The sequence below is a fragment of the Lepidochelys kempii genome, chromosome 5, assembly GCF_965140265.1.
Source record: "Lepidochelys kempii isolate rLepKem1 chromosome 5, rLepKem1.hap2, whole genome shotgun sequence".
Lineage (NCBI taxonomy): Eukaryota > Metazoa > Chordata > Testudines > Cheloniidae > Lepidochelys > Lepidochelys kempii.
Genome location: NC_133260.1, coordinates 25,079,335 through 25,100,887, shown reverse-complemented (window position 1 = coordinate 25,100,887; position 21,553 = coordinate 25,079,335). Strand labels below are relative to the sequence as shown.

Below are 21,553 nucleotides of genomic sequence, written 5' to 3'. Positions count from 1 at the left end.
GCCAACATCAGCAGTATAGAAGTGCAGGTCATGAAACACCAACTCCGCTGGGCTGGCCACTGTGTACATATACCTGACACTTGCCTTCCAAAGCCAGTATTCTTCTCTCATTAAGGGAAGAAAAAGGGCTCGCGGAGGGCAGTGGAAGCGTTTCAAAGACTTACTGAAAAGGGAGGCATCAACCCAACAAACTGGGAGGACTCAGCGCAGAATAGAACACAGTGGTGCCACACCATACACCAAGCCACAGCTCACTTTGGGGAGAACAAACGTGCTCATGAGACAGAGAAGCGACAAAGGAGGAAAGAAAAGGCACAACACTCCAGCCAACAACTATGTATCCTCCAAGATTACACCAGTCACTTCTCTGGGAAAATCTGCAGGGCAAGAATTGGGCTCCTCAGCCACTTAAAAACTCACCAATGTACCCCCTTGGCAGACATCATCCTCGCATCGAGGGTTAGCCAAAGAAGAAGAATTGCACTTGTTAGGGGGCTTATTCCTTCACTCATTTACTTCCCTGGTCCTTCTCACATGAACAGAGAGCAACAATACCCGAAGTCCAAAGGTGCAAACAACTCGATGTTTATTGGGGTGAACTTCCAGCAAGCATGATTCCAGTTTCCTTCCTTAGTGTCCCCCTTCCCAGCTCTGACACCACAGAGGCTTACCTGTGTCCCTGTTTCCATTTACCCCTTTAGCGAAACATGATTCCAATTTCCCCACCCCCATTCCCTGTTCCCATTTCCCCCCACACCCACCCACTTCCTGATTGACTGCAGACTATATAGTAAAATTTGAGTTCTGCTTAGCTATACCTTAACCAATCATTTTCCTGAAATTTAACTAACCAATCCTAACATATTGTAACATGATTGTGTAACCAATTATATCCCACCACCTTAATTAGTTTACACCCAGCAAAATTATACAGCAGACAGGAACAATCACAGAACCAGATAGAGATTATACAGACAAACAATAGCAAAGTGGGAACTATAATGACAAAACAATACAGAAGTGAGGATTTCACATCCCAGCTATTGATAAGTGAGTTCTTGCCAGACAGGATGCTATCAAACTAAGTTTCCTTTTACATCTTCTAGGCACTTCCCTTTCTCTGGAGGCAATAGTCATTATCAGGACAGGATTGTATTCCTAACAGCCCAATAGCACCTTATTTCAATGTGACTAGTTTGGAATGTGAGGATGTGACCATTTCCTTCCCAGCTTATGGCTGCCTCTGTTGCTTAGCCAAAGGCCTTAGCCTAAGAACAGGGCCTCAGACTGTCACAGTAAGAGAAGGCTCGTACACCGGCAGACAGTGATTTTGATTCTTTTATACCTCTATAACTAGCCAAGTGATAAGAATACACCTAAATTCTTAGCGTATAGGCCTTTACAGACAGGCCTGAATATCTATATCCTAACAGCACTCATAACCCTGAGTTCCTTGAAACGGCATCCTGTATTTCAGTCTTCAGCTATTTTGGTCCCAGTTCATTAAATAATCTGAACTCTACTCAGGGAAAATCATGAAAAGCAGATTTCATTTTAGTACAGGATGTACATTGTTTATTCCTGAAATATTTTTTTCTTCAAATACAAGTACCTGAAATGCTTTTCTCTCTAGAGTATAAGTGGCTACTTCATCATTTAACCGAGGTGTGTCCAAAAAGGAGACAGGAAGGGTGGAAGGGCCACGCTCCAGATCGTAGCATGCTGTATAGTACTTACGCTGATTTTAAAAGGGAAAGCAAAGTGGAGGTGTTTCACACAACAGTAGGTTAAGATTGAGACACTTTTCTTACACTTTACCTTGCCAGACAATCAATACTGGCAAAAGGCCAATCCTGAAACATTTCTGTGAGCAATCGTTCATGTAAGTAGTCTCTTTGTACTTGGTGCATGAGGGAGGGTTTGCAGTATTTGGCCCTAATGCACTGCTTGAAGCATGATTCATGTGTGCTTTGCTGTCAAAGACTTGAAAGTCTCCTTCAGGAAATCTGGTCACCAGTACCAGATGTGACATTGTTCTGGCAGTTTCTGGGGAGTAGAATAAATAGGTTAATGCACCACCACTCCATCTCTGGAGATCAGAGTTCAAATCTGAATTCTGGAAACGAGCACAGACGAATGTTTAGATCTCTCAACCGATAGCCTCTGGATCATTTCTTGCTACTTAAAAAACAAACACAACTTGGCTTGCCTGGCAGCCTTTTTCAAGGGAAGGCTGGATGGAATAGAGGAGGTGGCTCACGTGAGTGCTGTATTTTCATTCAGATTATGTTCATGATTAATCCACTTTCACTTCAAGGAAAGTTAGAAAAGAGAAATGAAATTTGGACTGCTGATCAAAGGGTGAACTAACTTCAATCCAGACAGAGGGTATGGCTGTATCCTTGAAGAGTTTTAATATTTCTCTCCAACAAGCCCCGTTATTAAACAGGAGCCCTCCAGCTGGAAGATGGAACTGGGATTCCTAGTGAGCACCTGTATGGAGTGGAGCAGAGCTTTGAGAGAGCATCAGAAACAAAGTTATTGGCTTGGCATGCTGGGTGACCAGAGCAGTTTGAAAGTTTGATTGTCTGTTGCAAACTGGTTTCTCAGAAGGGCATTTTGCAGTTCTTTTATTCATGCTATGGCTCAGCAGCACCTGTCTGAAGACCTAAGGAAAACCATCTGGTTCCAAAATGTGTGAACAGCATATGTTCGGAAATCAGGTACAAGAGCAGACCTACAAAATGCCAACAAAACTAGAGCTAAGTATGATGAGTTTATTTCCTTCCTCTGTATCCAATTGGTGGTTTATAAAAGGAAATAATAGAAATGTAGGGCTGGAAGGGACTTTAGAAGATCACCAAATCCAGTTCCCTGTGCTGAGGCAGGACCAAGTACCCTTGGCAGGTGTTTGTCCAACCTGTTTTTAAAAACTTCCAGCAATGGGGATTCCACAATTTCCTTTGGAAGCCTATTCCAGAGTTTAACTATCCTTATAGTTAGCAAGTTTTTCCTAATATCTAACCTAAATCTCCCTTACTGCAGATTAAGCCCATTACTGCTTTTCCTATCTTCACTGGACATGGAGAATAATGCTTCAAGTCAGAGATGCCTAAGGAGTTACTTTAATTATTTTAAACCATATAAACAAAAGCCAAATAGTGCTTTATCACATTCATTACCAGCAGTTCCTCTCATATACTAACATAAGAAATGTTTTTACTGAGCTTTAGATTACAAGGATAATATTGTTCTGTCTCTTTTAATTAAAACAGCATGCTGTTTAATCTGCTTATGGCATTAGTGACTTTTAGCATTTAATCAGTAGGCTTTTTGTAAACCGCTTTTACCAGGCAGTTTGGGGAATGTTCACCACTGCAAGTAACAGGGCTTTGCATTTTCATATTAACTTGTTTAGAGCAGTGACTTTTTCTTTTTTTTTTTTTTTGGAAAGTTCAGTACTCTTAATGAACAACTCCACAATCAGTCAAGTAATGCAAGCTTGAACGTACAACATGTACTCAGGAAAGTACAAAGAATAAGTTACTTGAAGAGAGTGTCTCTCACTGAGGTCCTCTTGAAAAAGAAAGCATTTAAACAAACAGCAATTTACGTAGCCAGTAATTTTCTCTGCTTGTGCTACTGTTGGTCATATTTGTGCTTGGATAAGAACTTTATTTTCCTGTAGTCCATGTTAGTTCTTTGTCTGCCCCAGACCTGCCTCAGCCATAATGCTCTGATGCAAAAATAATAGGGTGAAGTTCTTTGGCCTGTGTCATACAGGAGGTCACACAAGATGATTGGAATGACTCCTTCTTGCCTTAAAATCTATGATCCTATGAACAATTCTGTGTTTATGACACCACCCTGGCTTTAGGTGAAAATGACTTTTTTAATGTCAGAAATGAGACATTAGGGGGCAGTCCTCCATCAGTGCATGTGTAGAACTCTTCCTATTGAAATCAATCAGGAGTTCAGAGTAAAATTCAGTGGCAGGAGATAGCCATATGCTTTTGCTGCATGACCAAGGAATAGAAGCTGGGAAATGTAGGAGGAAACCCGTTTAAACTCAACAATCTGCAACAGATAATGATGAACGCTGATTTGAAAAAGCTATTCCCTATGAAATAGCCTAGAACTCCAAGGCAGCTCATATTTTCAAGCTTCTTTTGTAATTTCTATTTTTTAGGCAGTATTGGCCAAATTTATCCCTGGTATAACTCCACTAAATCTATTATCCCCAGAATGAATCTGGCACCTGATTTCTGTTCTGTGTAAAATAGAGATAATGTTCCTGCATTGTTGAACTCCACCTTAATGTACTTTTTACATCATGTCATCTGGATAATTAAGTCCAGTTTTGCCTTCAACATAAACATGTATTTTTGCCTTATTCAGTGTTATGACATCTAGATTATTACATAAACACACAAAAAGAGAAACACAGTTCACTTTCCTCAGTTAAATTTGCTCTATCTCATTAGCTTTATTGAAATGGAGTTAAACACAAGAATACCCTGTTGACTTGTAGTCCAGCCCCTCCCCCACACACACACGTTCCATACTTTATCTAGATTGTCCTTCATGCTAAATGTAAAAATATTTTGTTTTATTTCAATCTGTATCTAATGAGAAGGTTTTATAAGTACATTTATAACTAATTTTATAAGTAAATTAGACTGGGCTGGTAGTTTCATATGTAACTTTTTATTCCTCACTGGAACACAAACTGCCCATCAAGCCTTGTATCAGTTAGTCATTTGCTGTGAGAGCACTGAAAGCAAAGGCTTACCACCCAAGGAAGGGTAACAGGGAAAATTTAGTTAAATACAATGCTTTTTCTGTAAGACAGTCAGCTTCAGTGTACGAATGATGAATGTAAACTGTGCATTCTGAAACTCGTTGATTGTTCCTTTCAGTGGTACAGTACTTATGACAGAAAAGGATACAGCATTACACTGTTTTCCACTGATTTTCATTATTTCTCCCAATTCTTTTTAATTGAATAAAAATGCTGGGGTTTGTATGTAAATTTGTAGGGCCAAATTCATCAGTGGTATAGGTGGATGCTGCTGCATTGAAGTCAATGTTTTATATCTGCTTACACCAACAATAACTGTTGCCTCTGGCATATTTTTGCATAGAAAATATCATTCTCATTCTCTTTAATAGTAAAGTGACTTCTCTTTCTTCTCATAGATAATCAACTGATCAGGCATACATGAACAACATTACCAAGAAGACTCCCTCACATAAATGAATCCTATAGGTAGGATGCTAGATTTTATTAATTTTATGGATACATTATGTATTAATAGTGCTAAATCAGTTATATCACAGTAAAATACCTTGATATTGGGGCTCTATGGATTCTAATACTGGATTTACTTAGTATTTCAAGAGCTGTTTTTAATTTTCATTCTCTGTAACTTTATGACCATGTTTCTCTCCCTCTTAGAAGAAATTGCCAAGAAAGTTGAGATCCCAAAGTGACAAACATGCAAACCTGGCAGGGGAGTGAAACAGAGTCTTCAATAGCCATGAAACTGACAGAATGAAAGATTGTTGTTTATTAGCTTAATTTTTTATTCAGAGAGGAAGAATGGTCATGTGATACAGGCATTAGACTGGGACTCAGTGTGTTTGGGGTGAACCACTAATCTCTCTGTTCCTCAGTTCCCCATCTGTAAAATGGGAATAATGATACTTATCTATTTAGGTGCAGGATAAAAAAATATTTAAGTGCCTAAGTTCCATTGTCAAAAGTGACTCAGGCACTTGGAGACTTAGGACCAGATTAAAGGTATTTAGGTGCCTAACTCCCATTGGACCTTTAAGTGCTTAAGGCTTGAGTGCACAAAAGGAATTAGGCACCTAAAAGAGGGACTTGGGTGCCTAAGTCTCAGTTTTGGCACCACTGCAATGCACAAAAGTCTCACCTAAGTTCTTAAGTTTTTGCTGTAAAAGTTCCCTTTAGGCCCATGTTTCTGTTTCAGATCATGTTCACTACTGCCTCCTGCTAGGCATCCAGACACCTATGTTCTGCCTCAGCCCCAGAGCAACTCACAGACCAGGGGAAGACCAGTGTTTGGCTGCCTAAGTTGCATGAAGGAATCTGATCTCATAGGCATCCTCTGAGCACACCCAATGGATCCAGCCCTTCAGGCACATTCAAACAGAACAGGAGGGAAGTGGGGGAGGAGTTCCCTCATAGCTTTTAGCCCAGTGGCTAGGGTACTCATCTGGGATTCAAGTCCTCTCTCTGCCTGAGGGGAAAAAGGGATTTGAAAAAAGATCTACCGTTTCTCAGGGGAATGCCCTAACCAGTGGACTTTGGGATATTCTGATGTGGGGGCTCCCTCAGTCTCTCCTGTGGAAGCCATTGCACTCTGGATACATACTCAGAGTCACTGGGGGATGCTGGGAGAGAGAGCGAATGAGAATGACTATGCAGGAGAGTTACTCTATAGCCTGTGGTTAGAGCACTCACCCAGGATGTGGGAGACCCGGGATCTAGCCCACTGTACCAATGACTCTTCAGGTATTTACCCAGAGTACAATAGCTTCAATAGACTAAGGGAAGCCCCACATCAGAATACCCCATAACTAAGGATAAGATGTTGTCACCAAGGCCATGGAAGTCACAGATTCCGTGATTTTCAGAGACATCCATGACATTTTGTGCTTTAGCCCCATGCCAGGGGTGGCAGGAGCCAGTGGCAATGCGGGCCCTGGGCCTGTTAATCACCCTCCCCAGTAGTCAGCCTCTCAGCCCCCCATTATTTTTAGTAAAAGTCACAAACTAGTCATGGGCTTCCATGAATTTTTGTTTGTTGTCTGTGACCTGTCTGTGACTTTTACTAAAAATAACTGTGACAAAATCTTAACCTGACACATAACCCAATGGCTAGGGCACTCACCTGAGAGGTGGCAAGTCCCTATTCAAATCACTTACCCATCTCAGGTGGAGGGGAAACTTGAACTGAGTTAAAAGCTATGAGGGAGCTCCTCCTCCCCTCCTGCCACTGGGGCTTCTTGTTAAAACAGCATAGGTACCTAACTGCAGGGGAGGTTCACAGCTGAAAATTGCTAACAGAGTCATGCACCTCTCTGCAGCCTGGACTTAGGTGCCTATTTCTGTGAGAGAGACAGGGCTTCAGGGCTTTCTCTCAGTTCCCTGCAGGTCAGCTTAGCTGCAACTTTGGTGATTTTCAATGAGGGAAAGTCGGTGTTCTCTAATCCAGGGGTTCTCAAACTGTGGGTCAGGACCCCAAAGTGGATCACAAGGCTGATGTTAGACTTGCTGGGGCCGAGGCCAAAGCCCGAGCCCCAACGCCCAGGGCTGAAGCCGAAGCCCGAGCCCTACCACCCGGGGCTGAAGCCAAAGCCCGAGCCCCACTGGCCAGGGCTAAGGTTACAAGTCCCCTGCCCAGGGAAGAAGTCCTTGGGCTTCAGCTTTGCCTGCCCCCCCCCACCATCACCCGTTCCCCTCCCCACCTGGAGCAGCAGGGATAGGGTGGGCTTGGGCTTCGGTCCCCCCTCCTGGGGTCGTATAGTAATTTTTGTTGTCAGAAGGGGGGGGTCACGTGCAATGAAGTTTGAGAACCGATTCGGTCTAATCCAATGGTGGTTCAGTTTCTCAAAGGTATTATTCGACTCTAACCTCCTGTTCCTATGTATGACTTAAATGCAGTGCTGGCATCTCTTATGGACCCTCCATATGAACCTTTAGCTAATTGCTCTCTGGCTGACCTTTTTCAAAATATTGCTTTTCTCATTTCAATAACTTCCCTCGGAAGAGTGAGAGAAATTCAGGCCCTTATGTCAGGCCCTCCGTATGCCCAGTTCTTCAAAGTTAAGATGGCCGTACAGCCACCTCGTAAGTTTTTGACAAAAGCTGCATCATCCTTTCATCTGAACCAAATGATACACTTACCTTCCCAAAGCTGCACTTCAGTAGTGAGGAGCAGCATCTTCACATGTTAGATGAGAGAAGAGCATTAGTTTTCTTAGGCTTAGACGACACTAAGCCCTTTTGAGCATCTCCTTTGCCTTTTTGTTCCATATGCTGATAGAAAGAAAGGCTATGCAGTTTCAGCACCGGCTATTTCCAGGTGGATTGCAGCTTGCATCACAACAGACTATTGGGTAGCATAACTTCCTTCTCCAGAAGTGCTCTTAGCTCAGTCTACAAGAACACAGTCTAACACAGACATATGTAGGGCTGCTACGTGATCTTCCATACATACCTTTTCAGCATTATGTTATCAGATTGCTTCCAGATATGATGCAAGTTTCAGAGAAACAGTTTTGCAATCACTATTCAGGTAGATCCAAGCCCCACTTCCTATCTGAGCTGCTTGGAAGTCACCTGAGTGGAATACATGTGAGAACTGCTCAAAGAAGAAAGGACAGTTACGTACCTGTAGCTGTTCAAGATGTGGTTCACACACATTCCACAACCCTCCCTCCAACCCCTCAGCATTGGAGTCTCTGGCCTTATATTCTGGTGCAAACAAACTGAGGAGGATTGGAGCGACGCCGACACTAAATAGCCGTGGAAGGGGCCAGAAGGAGGTATACGGCATGTGTGCTTCCCTGACAGGTATTGCTACAGAAAATTCTCCAGGCATGCTGGGTGCGCACACACCTGGGTGGACTACACGTATGAACCACATTTCAAAGAACAAGTTACTGTACATAACCATTCTTTGAAATCTGCTCTCTTGATACAATTATGGCTAGGTATGTATTTAGTTTTTAGTGAAAAGAGATTTTAAAATGTGTTCTCAATGGAGGTATTATAGAACAGTTTGTCCACAAACAGTAAGCACTGGGCAACAGTGATTAAGCACAGGCCCCATAACAAATGGAGTATGCTTCAGTGTTGCTTGGAAGTTGGTGGCTTTGTTGTCAGCACTCCCTCAAGTAGTAATACAGATGTCAGAATAAAGCTGCTTTTCATGGTGTTTAGCCATGAGTTTATGAGCCCCAGGCAAACAACAAGGTTCTCATGGTTCTCTAAGAGACAATATTTTTGGAAACATTAAATTTGATCCACAAAACAGGGCATCTAAACATCTCACATGCATATACAGTTTTCAAACTTTTAAAATTTCAATAAAAAATGATGAATTGATGTGAGAGCATGATAAAGTTGTGCTATAAAGGACAGCATAGTTCGTTACCATTCTTCATGTAGTGACTTACATTGATTTTAGTATGTTTTTCCATGTATATAAGTATCTGTGGTCCATTTGAGACCATTCAGTCTGTTGCCTTTACAGATCCTTCCCATAAAGTTCTATGTTCCATAGTTTTGATTCACCCTTTCACCAATTTATCCCATCAATACTAGCAAGTTTCATTCTTCCTATAGTCCTTGGGGGTGTATATAGAGTGGAATGGTTTAAATCAAAACAATTTAAGTCACCAATTTTGTCATGATTTAAATCAGCAAGAAGAAACCTTGATTTAATTTATCAATTTTAATTGGGCTTGCATTTGTATTTCAGTTATTTTCCTAATCCATCTTGTTTCGTGTCCTGTGTCCAACAGTGGCTATTACTAGATGCATCAGAAGAAAGTGGCTTTTCTCTTACAAGACTATTGTTAAACAAAAAAAAAAAAAACACGCCATGCTGTCTAGCTTGAAGCAAGACAGTCTATATCCTGTATATAACAACTGCAGATATTCTTGTTAATCATATGTAGGTCTAATCCTTTTTTTTAATCTTACTAAGTTGTTTCTCACGGTGATATCTTTTTGGAGTGAATTCCACAGATTAATTATAAACTAGGTAAAAAACTCATCACATATCCTTTTATTAATTTTAAATTTGTTGTAAACAGGAGCTCCCACTTGACCCTGTTCCTTATTGTGTACATACTTCTAAAGTACCTTCTTATTTCTGATTATTTAGATTCACAAGCAATGAGGAGTTTGACAGGCTAGCTAAATTTTATCCCAGTTAGAAATGTACAGTGAGAAAGTCCCAGCCCTCATTTCTAGATGTGAGAAAATTACTCCTGCTCATATATATGTGCTTGAAGTAAATTTCTTTTCTGTAAAAATGGCATTTTGGTGTTTCATGCTTATTACTTCTCAATAAGTTCTGTATCAAACATGCTCTGTTTACAAGTAAACTGATGACTTTCCAGCTGAAATTCTAGGATCTGAGTAGAAAACTGGTTCTTTCCAATGGGTACATCATCACCAGTAATAAAGGTTCTGCAGGCTAAATTATAACTCCATTTATACCTATGCAACCAGGTTGTCTTTAGTAAGTTTGCCCAGGCATACCTGATTAACTCTTAACAAACAAACCTGTTGATTATCTTACTCGCTCTCTCTTAGCAGCCTGTCCAATCTGCAGAGTTTACAAGATTGAAGAGTAGTAAGAATGTTTATTTTCACTAAATTCAGCAGATTACATTGAACGCGGAGCATATCCACTGGGTAAGACGGGTCCATTTTTTTTTTTTTTTTAATGGAGACACTTTACACAATAGAACACTTTATTGATAACCCTTTACCATACGCACTCTGGCAATATGTTGCCCTCTAGCTCACTCTAGTGGATCATTCCAGTTGACTAATGATTCCCGGACAACAATTCCTGATAATGAAGCAGTGATACAGCCCAGGTCTCACTCCAGTGAAGCTTATTGTTTCTGTTTTTGTGCAGACACAGCAGCAAAATGAGGATATAAAACATGGATAGATTTTAAACAGCAGGCTGCAACTTTATTAAACTTTAACAAGGGAGGGGCACTACCCACCCATATTTCCTATGCCAGGTGTTTAACTGGTTCCAGTTAGAGGGTTACAGGGCTCCTTACCATATAACCCGTAGCTACTGCAAGGGTTACAGGGCCCATTACCATATATCCCATAACTCAGGGTAGGCTCTCCTCAGCCTACACACAAGACTCAGCTCTTTCAAGACCTAGCACCCTCCCCACCTCGAGGGAGACAGAGGGTGCAGCAGGGTGGGGACCTCTTCCCACGATGGCCACAACATCTCACCCTATCTCAAGACACCCAGGTCTTTTACTTCTGGGAAATGTTCATTTTATTTTCTTAACTGTGCTGGAAACCAGCTGCAAGGAGCGCTAGTGACTAGCTTGGTTGCTCTCTCCCGCTCCAGCCATGCGGCTTGATATCACAACTCCTGCCCCATTTGATTCCCTCACATCCCATAGCCATATATCAACATCTTCATCTGACAGAGGTATGCCATCATCCCTGAAAACTTCCAAACAATTGTCACGGATGTCCCTGTGCTGTATCACTGAACTCCTGCTGGCCAGTGGGGTGAGTGCCAAGAATCTGTTGTCCTGAAATTGAGAGAGAGCATTGACAACATTATTCGCCCCAAGACATGCACTGCGTGAAAAATGATGTTAAATCTTAGGCAGTGTAAAATGAAAGCCCCCCCAACAGCCTCATTACCAGTGCAGTCTTAGCCATGTGTCAGTTTACAGTATGAACCACAGCTTGTGTTATTGCACCAGAAACGGACATTTTTATTCTTGAAGTTTTCTCCCCAAATAGTGACTCTCACTAGCATAGGAAAAAATTTGAGGAAGGCGATGTCCCTTGTAATATCGTGAGCCACCCAGATTTCTGGCCACCTCTGCCCATACCACTCTCCTTGAAAGTAAGCCCCAAAACCTATGCTTCCCAAGGCATCGGATTGTATCTGCAGCTCCATCTTGAGCAATAGCTCCAAATACCATATTGAAACCCCATTAAACTTTTCCAGGAACCTTTCCCACACTTACGTCTTCTTTCATTTCCCTTGTCATTCTGATAAAATGGTAGGGTTTTCACACTCCAGAGGAGGCAGATGCCAGATGGGCACAAAATGCCTGACTGCGGGCCACCACCTGTCATGCAAAGTTTTGATGCCCCATGACCACCTGTAGTTCCCACAGAGTCATTTTCTTTGCCCCTTTGAAAGCCTGTATCAGCACCCTGACTGATTCCAACTTCTCTGTAGATATCATGGAGACACTCTGAACTGAGTCCAGGTCAATGCCCAGGTATGTTAAACTTTGGGCAGGGCCCTTCTGGGATTTTTTTTTCAGTTCTTCTTCTTCCATCGCAAGGAGGACCTTGAGGTGCTCAGCTAGGTTCTGAAATGCCCGAAGCATGTATTTGCAGTTGCCTGTCACTAATCTTCCTGCAAATAAGAAGTTGTCAAGGTAGTGCACGGGGTGATGCAGGCCAGTCTCATACATCACCCACTCCAACATGAAGCCGAATCTTTTGAAAGTGGCACATGACAAGGATATCAGGCTTGGCTTTATCAAAACAGTAATGATCTTCAAACTGAAACTCAAGCAAGTTAAAGTCCCTGGGATGTAGTGGTAGCAACTGAAATGCAGACTTGATGTCATATTTTGCCAACATTGCCTCAGGGCCACATTCCCTAACCATGGCTAGCAGAGTATCAAATGACACGTATCTCACTGAACAGCTGCAGGTCAGCGTAATCATTTACCGATGAGCCCTAAGGATGGGACAGGTGATGGATAAGCCTGCATTCACTCTTTGCATTCTGATTTCAAGTTCTCTGACCAAGAGTGGCACCTCATACCCTCACATGGGCTTTGAAAACCACCTGAAAATCTGTTCCTAAATAAACTGCAACTTTTTCCCCCCCGTAAACCACCGTTGACTGGAGGAGCCGCCTTTTCCATGATTACTGCCTCCGCCTGTAGCATCTCCTGAAACACTGGAACCTTGTGGACCCCCTTTCCTACTGCCCTGTTGGAGCCCCCCTTTCCCCCACAACAGAAGAGTGTACTCTGCTGACCCCCACCCCTCATACAGTGGTGTTTATACCTGCACTGGGATCGAAAACCTCTCCTCATTAAATGCAAAAGCACACATTGGCCTGGATAGCTGCATTTTGATAACAAGGCTTTGGCATTGTCCACCTGCTGTCTGTAAATGCCAGCTGGATGGAGTGATAAGGAGTCATATGCTCCAGCCAAAGTTCCCAGTCTGTTTTACCCCAGGTTCCTCTGCTGCCCTTTGTCTAAATTCTTGGTCATATCTTAACCATGCAATCCAACCATGTAGCACAAGCCCTCGCTATTAAGTTCTATACTGGAATGAGGAAATACGCTCTCGGGATACTCACACAAATTATACTCACATAAATGCGAAAGGCTGCAGACAAGTTCTCAAGAGTTGGAGGCATCTTAGGTCTGTGGGGTTTGTCCTCATTTTTGAGTATTTTGCCCCCTTGTTGTGTCTGCTTGTCCCTGAACAGCAAGGTAAATATAGCCACAAATTCCCTTTTCCAAATCTTTTTCTTAGCCCCTGTCAACAGATTATTCTTGAGTAAGTGATTGGATCCTGCATAAGCTCTATGGGCATTAGCTGCCTTGTCTCCTGCCCGTGTTTCATTAGGAATGACACCACCTGGAGCCAGGGTGAGGTCCCTCTCTAAATGTGCCATATTCCTGTGTGGGATTTGAGTCCCACCCCTAAACTTTGACAGTGTTACTTCCTCATCTGAGAGGAGCCCACTCTTGTCAGGCAGGCTATCCAACTTATGGGCCTCCAATGCCAATGATTTTGCCAGTTCTCCCCATATCCTTTAGGTGGTGCATTCTGATGGAGGAGGGACCTGGGCCACCACCCTTGCCCAATTCTGAGTGCCAATCCCCTCCTTCATTATCTGCAACCTGTTGGTGAACTCTCACCTTCCTCCCCCCGCTGCATCCTGAGGATGCCTGTTGGACTCTTGGCAGGTTATGGAAGTGAGGCACAGGCCCAGGGTGGCTCATCCACTCCTTGGCATCCTTGTCCACCTCAGTGAGACTTGGACCCTCACTAGCTTTGAACTCAGACCCTGAATCCATCCTGTGGACCTCCTGTATGAGGGGTTCATGATCTCATACTAGGCATTCTTCCAGTTCACCAGTATCCTGAAAAAAGAACGGTCCCTGCCAAGGTCCCATGTCCTGCCCAGCTGCTCCCCTCAGTGTGTGATTCTCCTTTGATGCCTGTGGCAGGCCATTGGTCCTCACCAAAACTCCACTCCTGCAAAGATGGAGCACATCCTTCCCCACAGGACTGCGATCCCAGGTCCACAATTCCCTGGCAAAGCTGCCCGAGTGAACCCTTGCCCACCTCTGAGGCCACCACTCTCAGTGCTTCCATTAGGACAGGGCTGGGTCCCTGCAGGAGGGTACCCCTACTACCTATGCCTACTGCTTTGCCCCAAGGAGAGGGCAGGGGGAAGGGACTAGGCATTTTGCCTGGTTCCTGCAGAGCAACTCCTGGAGCGGGCACCTGCAGGCCTGCAGGCTGTACCGTTGGCCAAAGGCTCATGAGCCCTTCCCCTCCCTCCACCAGAAATGGGGGTGGTGTAGCATGACACAAGGAGCACTGCACTCCCCCGGCAGCTACAGTACGCCCATGGCCTCTCCTCCCATGTGCAGTGGTGGGGGGGCAAGGCAACAGACTCAGCTCCCACAGGGCCACCTGGTAGCAGCACCACATGACCCCCATCCCCTTCCCCAGAGAATAGTGGAAGAGGTGGGAGGGCTAAGGCAACTGCCCCACCCTGGCAGGGCTGCCCAGGAACATAGGGCCCTTCCCAGCCATTGTAGATGCACCAGGTCAAATTATGAGAGCTGGGGAATGCTGGCCAATCAGCACCCCTTCCCTCCAGCCGGCCAATGGGAGCCAGAGATTTCCGCAGGGAGAAGCTACTTAGAGTCCCTTTGCAAGTGCATCCTTCCCTGCTGGGATTGTCCCCTTTCACCACTGACCCCCATCAACTTCCCCCACCTGTTGAAGCAGGTGGGTGGCACCCAAGAAATTCTGTCTCTGCACAGTAACCTGACTGAGAAATGAAGCAAGCTACATTGCAAATACTGGGAAATAATATCCTGGGTTGTGCAAGGGAACTAACAATGTCCATAATAATGGAAATTTGTTAGGGAAAGGTAGAATACACCTGGTCTGCCTACAATCAGTGGGCGGAAAGCTTCCTCAGATTCTAAGTTGCATTATTCCCTCTGGCATTAATATGTCCTTTCTCTGCCTCATTTCTATTTAAAATAACATGTTAAGAAAAAATATTTTGCAAACAGAATGTATTGGCTGTGAACCCAGATGTTTTGGCCACAAGGTCTTATTTAACAAAGGAACGTAATAAAATAGAGAGATTAATGAGACCGCAAACAGAGGAAGTAGAATACATTCATTAGGTGGCTAGGAAATTAAAATGTCAGAGTACATGCAAAGCAGGTACATCATAAAGGGATCCAAAAGGTAAACAATTAGCAGATGAAAGAATGACATACACTGGGGGGGGACGGATAGCTCAGTGGTTTGAGCATTGGCCTGCTAAATCCAGGGTTGTGAGTTCAATCCTTGAGGGGGCCATTTAGGGGTCTGGGGCAAAAATTGGGGATTGGTCTTGCTTTGTGCAGGGGGTTAGACTAGATGACCTTCTGAGGTTCCTTCCAACCCTGATATTCTATGAAATAAAAAGGAGATAATACTGTAAGTGCATCCCAGAAGAAAAGGAATTGAAGAATCAGATTAGCATAGTGGAAAGCTAATGCAACACCAGTGGCTAAAACAATCTTCCACAATTCCTTAATTCATAGTTTTACCCTGTCTATTCTCATGAAAATTGTGCAATGTGAAATTCTGAGGCTGGCCCCATTACTAATTAAAAAGCATGAATCAGGAAGGCTGGCTTAAATTTAGCTACAGTAAACATTCTTCAGACTCTAAAATCTATTTGTATGATTCATCAGGCACCAAAACAACAACAACAACAAAAAAAAAACTGTCATAGATAAAGGAATTACCTTTTGCAAGACGGAAAAGGCAAACATTTAAAAAATACAGCTTCTATAGTAAACTGTAACGGCAAAATATATGCGCTCACAAGATGCATACGTTCACATGCAAATGAAGAAATTGCATGCATAAATGAGTATTTCTGCATGGCATACCCTTTTTGCATGTGCAAATGTGTATTCTGAATATACATGTACCTGTTTATGTTTATGTGTACACACTTCGTAGGCACACGTTAGACACCCAATATTGAAATTTGATCTCATGTCAGTGGTTCCCAAAAACACCCGTATGGGGGTGCAGAGGAACATTCAGGGGGGCACAGTGGGGCCTGGGCCGGCCCCCACAGGGGCCAAGGAAGGAATGCCACCCTGGCCCCACCCCCAGGCGTGTTGGAACAGTTATGATAGTGGGGGTGCTGAGTGCCACTGAACCAAACTGTAAACCCTGTATATAAGGGAAGCCACTTGAAGTCAGGGGGTGCTGCAGCACTCCCCATAGCACTAATTCCAGCACCCATACCAGCCATAGCTCTGGCCCCAGCCGAGGCTCCACTCCTGGCCCCGGGTCCCGGCTGTGGCCCCGGGTCCCGGCTGTGGCCCCGGGTCCCGGCTGTGGCCCCGGGTCCCGGCTGTGGCCCCGGGTCCCGGCTGTGGCCCCGGGTCCCGGCTGTGGCCCCAGCCCAACTCTGCCTTCATTCCCTCTTCGCCACCAGACCAGCTCTGCCTCTTGCCCCAGCTCCTCCCCCATCCCCAGTTCTGCCTCCAGCTCCACTTTCAACCCAAGCTCGTCTGCTGAGCCAACTGTGCAGGAATAGGGGGGTGGCATGGCCAGATTCCAGTACTGGTAAGGGTGGGGCATGACAGGAAAAGTTTGGGACCAATTGTCATATGTAGTAATTATGTAAAAGCTGTTAACTTTTCTCTTGATTATTTCCTCCAGAAACCTGCCCTATAAAAAGAGTATATTGTGGTGTTTGTAGCTATATAATTAAAAAGAGATGTCCGTTTGGACAGAGACATCCCTAAGGGGAGGATCTATTTATGGAGATTCTCTATGTCCTAGTAAGGATGGGAGGATGGAAAATGATCAAATACAGGTAGGATCTGATGAGAAACACTCAAATGAAAAAGAGTCCTATTCAATTGCATCACGTAATGGCAGACAGCTAAAAAGTGACAAGTTTTTAAAGTGCTTATATACCAATGCTAGAAATCTAAATAATAAGATTGGTGAACTAGAGTGCCTCGTATTAAATGGGGATATTGATATAATAGGCTTCACAGAAACTTGGTAGAATAAGAATAAATCAATGGGACACAGTAATACCAGGGTACAAAATATATCGGAAGGACAGAACAGGTCGTGCTGGTGGGGGAGTGGCGCTATATGTGAAAGAAAGCGTAGAATCAAATGAAGTAAAAATCTTATATGAACCAAACTGTACCATAGAATCTCTATGGATAGTAATTCCATGCTCTAATAAGAAGAATATAGCAGTAGGGATATATTACTGACCACCTGACCAGGATGGTGATAGTGACTGTGAAATGCTCAGGGGGATTAGAGGGGCTACTAAAATAAAAAACTCAATTATAATGGTAGATTTCAACTATTTCCATGTTGACTGGGTACATGTCACCTCAGGACAGATGCAGAAATGAAGTTTCTTGACACCTTAAATGACTGCTTCCTGGAGCAGGTGGTCCTGGAACCCACAAGACGACAGGCAATTCTTGGATTTAGTCCTAAGTGGAGCATGGGATCTGGTCCAAGAGGTGAATATCGCTGGACCGCTTGGTAACAGTGACCATAATATAATTCAGTTTAACATCCCTGTGGCGGGAAAAACACCACCGCAGCCCAGCACGGTAGCATTTAATTTCAGAAAGGGGAACTACACAAAAATGAGGAGGTTAGTTAAACAGAAATTAAAAGGCACAGCGCCAAAAGTGAAATCTCTGCAAGCTGCATGGAAACTTTTTAAAGACACCTAATAGAGGCTCAACAGAAATGTATACCCCAAATTAAAAAACAGAAGAGAATTTTAAAAAGTGCCATCATGGCTAAAACAACAGAGTAAAAGAAGCAGAGAGAGGCAAAAAGACATCCTTTAAAAAGGGAATTTAAATCCTAGTGAGGAAAATAGAAAGGAGCATAAACTCTGGCAAATGAAATGTAAAAATATAATTAGGAAGGCCAAAAAAGAATTTGAAAAACAGCTAGCCAAAGACTCAAAAAGTAATAGCAAAAAAAAAAATTAAGTACATCAGAAGCAGTAAGTCTGCTAAACAACCGATGGGGCCACTGGACGATTGAGATGCTAAAGGAGCACTCAAGGATAAGGCCATTGCGGAGAAACTAAATGAATTATTTGCATCCATCTTCACAGCGGAGGATGTGAGGGAGATTCCCAAACCTGAGCCATTCTTTGTAGGTGACAAATCTGAGGAACTGTCCCAGATTGAGGTGTCATTAGAGGAGGTTTTGGAACAAATTGATAAATTAAACAGTAATAAGTCACCAGGACCAGATGGTATTCACCCAAGAGCTCTGAAGAAACTCAAATGTTAAATTGCAGAACTATTAACTGTAGTCTGTAACCTATCATTTAATCAGCTACTGTACCAAATGTCTGGAAGATAGCTAATGTGACACCAATTTTTAAAAAGGGCTCCAGAGGTGATCCCAGCAATTACATGCCGGTAAGCCTGACTTCAGTACCAAAAAAAACTGGTTGAAACTATAGTAAAGAACAATATTGTCAGACATATAGATGAACATAATTTGTTGGGGGAAGAGTCAACATGGTTTTTGTAAAGGGAAATCATGCCTCACCAATCTACTAGTACTCTTTGAGAGAGTCAACAAGCATGTAGACAAGGGGAATCCAGTGGATCTTAGATTTTCAGAAAGCCTTTGACAAGGTCCTTCACCAAAGGCTCTTATGCAAAGTAAGCTGTCACTGGATAAGAGGGAAGGTTCTCTCATGGATTGGTAACTGGTTAAAAGATAGGAAACAAAAGCTATGTATATATGGTCAGTTTTCAGAATGGAGAGAGGTAAATAGTGGTGTCCCCCAGGGGTCTGTACTGGAACCAGTTCTATTCAACTAACTCATAAATGATCTGGAAAAAGGGGTAAACAGTGAGGTGACAATATATGCAGATTATACGAAACTACTCAAGATAGTTAAGTCCCAGGTAGACTGCGAAGAGCTACCAAAGGATCTCTCAAAACTGGGTGACTGCAACAAAATGGCAGGTGAAATTTAATGCTGATAAATGCAAAGTAATGCACATTGGAAAACATAAATTAGTTGTTACCACTCAAGAAAGAGATCTTGGAGTCATTGTGTATACTTCTCTGAAAACATCCACTCAATGTGCAGTGGCAGTCAAAAAAGCAAACAGAACGTTGGGAATCATTAAGAAAGGGATAAATAATAAGACAGAAAATATCATATTGCCTCTATATAAATCCATGGTACGCCCACATCTTGAATACTTCATGCAGATGTGGTCACCCCATCTCAAAAAAGATATATTGGAATTGGAAAGGGTCAGAAAAGAGCAACAAATAGGATTGGGGTGAGAAGAGATTCATAAGACTGGGACTTTTCAGCTTGGAAAAGAGATGACTAAGGGGGGATATGACTGAGGTCTATAAAATCATGACTGGTGTAGAGGAAGTAAATAAAGAAGTGTTATTTCCTCCTTCTCATAACACAAGAACTAGGGGGGGGGTCACCAAATGAAATTAATGAATGAGCGACAGGGAATGGATCACTTGATGATTACCTGTTCGTTCCCTCTGAGGCATCTGGCATTGGCCACTGACGGAAGACAGGACACTGGGCTAGATGGGCCTTTGGTCTGACCCAGTATGGCCATTCTTATGTTCTTAAGTGTACTGTGCAGCTTTAAATGTAGAGGTGACACTGTGTGTTTCAGGATCAGCTTCCATTTTGTTTCAGTTCTGATGCAGAATGTTAGAGTCACTATGTATTGTTTCTCAGGATAACTTTGGGTGAAATACTGGCTATACTGAAGTCAATTGCAAAATTTCTGTTTACTTCAATTGGGCCAGGATTTTTACCCTTTCTATGTTTTTCCTTAATCTGAAGTGAAAATAATCTAGACTAAATAATACTTATTTTGATCTTTGAATGTAGCAAATTGTAACAAATATCTGGAGTGTTTTTGTAGGTTGAAGCAGGGAGGGAAACATTAACCACATGTAAGGCTACTGGGTTTTTAACAGATGAAGTGCTATGCTGAATTGAGGCCTTTGTGATCACAGGGGTCTGAAGAAGAAAAGTGTATTTTCCCTCTGTAGTGATGCAACAACTCACAAGTGCAGCACCTCCTGCTGGTCATCCTGGGAATTAGCTCTCCAGCCTCCAGATCATCCTCTGCAGACTGGTGTCCTGCTTGCCTCAGGTCCCTGCGTCCCTCCCAAACTCCAGTGCCCCTTTACCTTGGGGTGCTGCCCCCTGGCAGTACACCCACAGATCCCCCTCCCTCTATCCCCACCTTACCTTAGTGGCTACTGCCAGTCACCATCTCGCCCCCGCTCACTGGGGCAGACTGCAGTCTGTAAACCACTCATCATCAGCAAGGAGGGTTTGGACCTGCTGCTTTTGCCTAACCCTGGGCTGCCCCTCTGCAACCCCAGTACCTGCTTCGGGCCTTCAGCAAGGCCTGCAGCCTGGGGGTTCTCCAGGTTGGAGCTCCCCAGCTCCTCTGACCTTCCAACAGTCCTGTTCCACTTCAGGTACCTTCTCCTACAGCAGCTAGCCCTTCCCACTCAAGAGCTAGAGTGAGACTCCTCTGCTTCTAGCCCACAGCCCTCTGATAAGGGCCAGCTGGGCCCTGATTGAGCTGTCCACAGCTGTGGCTAGCTACTCACTCAGCTTCCCCCAGCTGTTCTCACTCCTCTTCCCCCAGCCGCAGCCCTCTGCAGGGCTGCTTTTACTATTGGCTCCCCAGGGCAGCCCTCTCCCAGGCTGTTTTAACCCTTTCAGGGACGGAGCGGGGTGTCCAAGCTGCTATACTCTCCTTCTCCCTCTCTTTTTAATCTTCTCAGAAGAAATAGTAAAAGGAATACTTCCAGTTAGCCACTTGTGTGACCTAGTGTTTACTAATGATAAGTTCATGATTTCATCAACAGTTTAGCATTCAGAACAGAAAACCAAATGTGAAATATCTTACACAGTAGATGAAGTTTTTGACTAGAAATCTGGCGAAAATGAAGCAAACAAGCAGGAATGGAAGAAGCTAAAGCAAACATCAGACATGAGGGATAGTTAGAGAAAACTATGTTTATGTGCACCGCTACAGACTAGGGACCGAATGGCTAGGCAGCAGTTCTGCAGAAAAGGACCTAGGGATTACAGTGGACGAGAAGCTGGATATGAGTCAACAGCGTGCCCTTGTTGCCAAGAAGGCCAATGGCATTTTGGGCTGTATAAGTAGGGGCATAGCCAGCAGATCGAGGGACATGATCATTCCCCTCTATTCGACATTGGTGAGGCCTCAGCTGGAGTACTGTGTCCAGTTTTGGGCCCCACACTACAAGAAGGAAAACTACATTAAGTTTAGAAGTGTGTGCAACAAGAGTGATGTAGTGGTGGGAGTCTGCTATAGACCACTGGACCAGGGGGATGAGGTAGATGAGGCTTTCTTCCGACAGCTCACGAAAGCTACTAGA

At 43.6% G+C, this 21,553-nt stretch overlaps 1 protein-coding gene across 19 annotated transcripts in view; it reads left to right on the top strand.

The window, feature by feature from the left end:
- Positions 1-21,553, top strand: part of PRLR (prolactin receptor) — a 325,280-nt gene that overhangs the window by 264,791 nt on the left and 38,936 nt on the right. For 12 of the 19 annotated variants that reach the window (XM_073343732.1, XM_073343723.1, XM_073343728.1 and 9 more), the window contains one exon: positions 5,200-5,269. The exons of 2 other annotated variants lie outside the window; for them this stretch is intronic. The gene's annotated coding sequence lies outside the window, so the exon portion shown is untranslated. Of the gene's footprint in view, positions 1-2,127; positions 2,261-2,306; positions 2,767-5,199; positions 5,270-21,553 lie in introns of those variants that run through there. 5 more of the 19 variants (XM_073343721.1, XM_073343738.1, XM_073343736.1 and 2 more) reach the window with 4 other exon arrangements.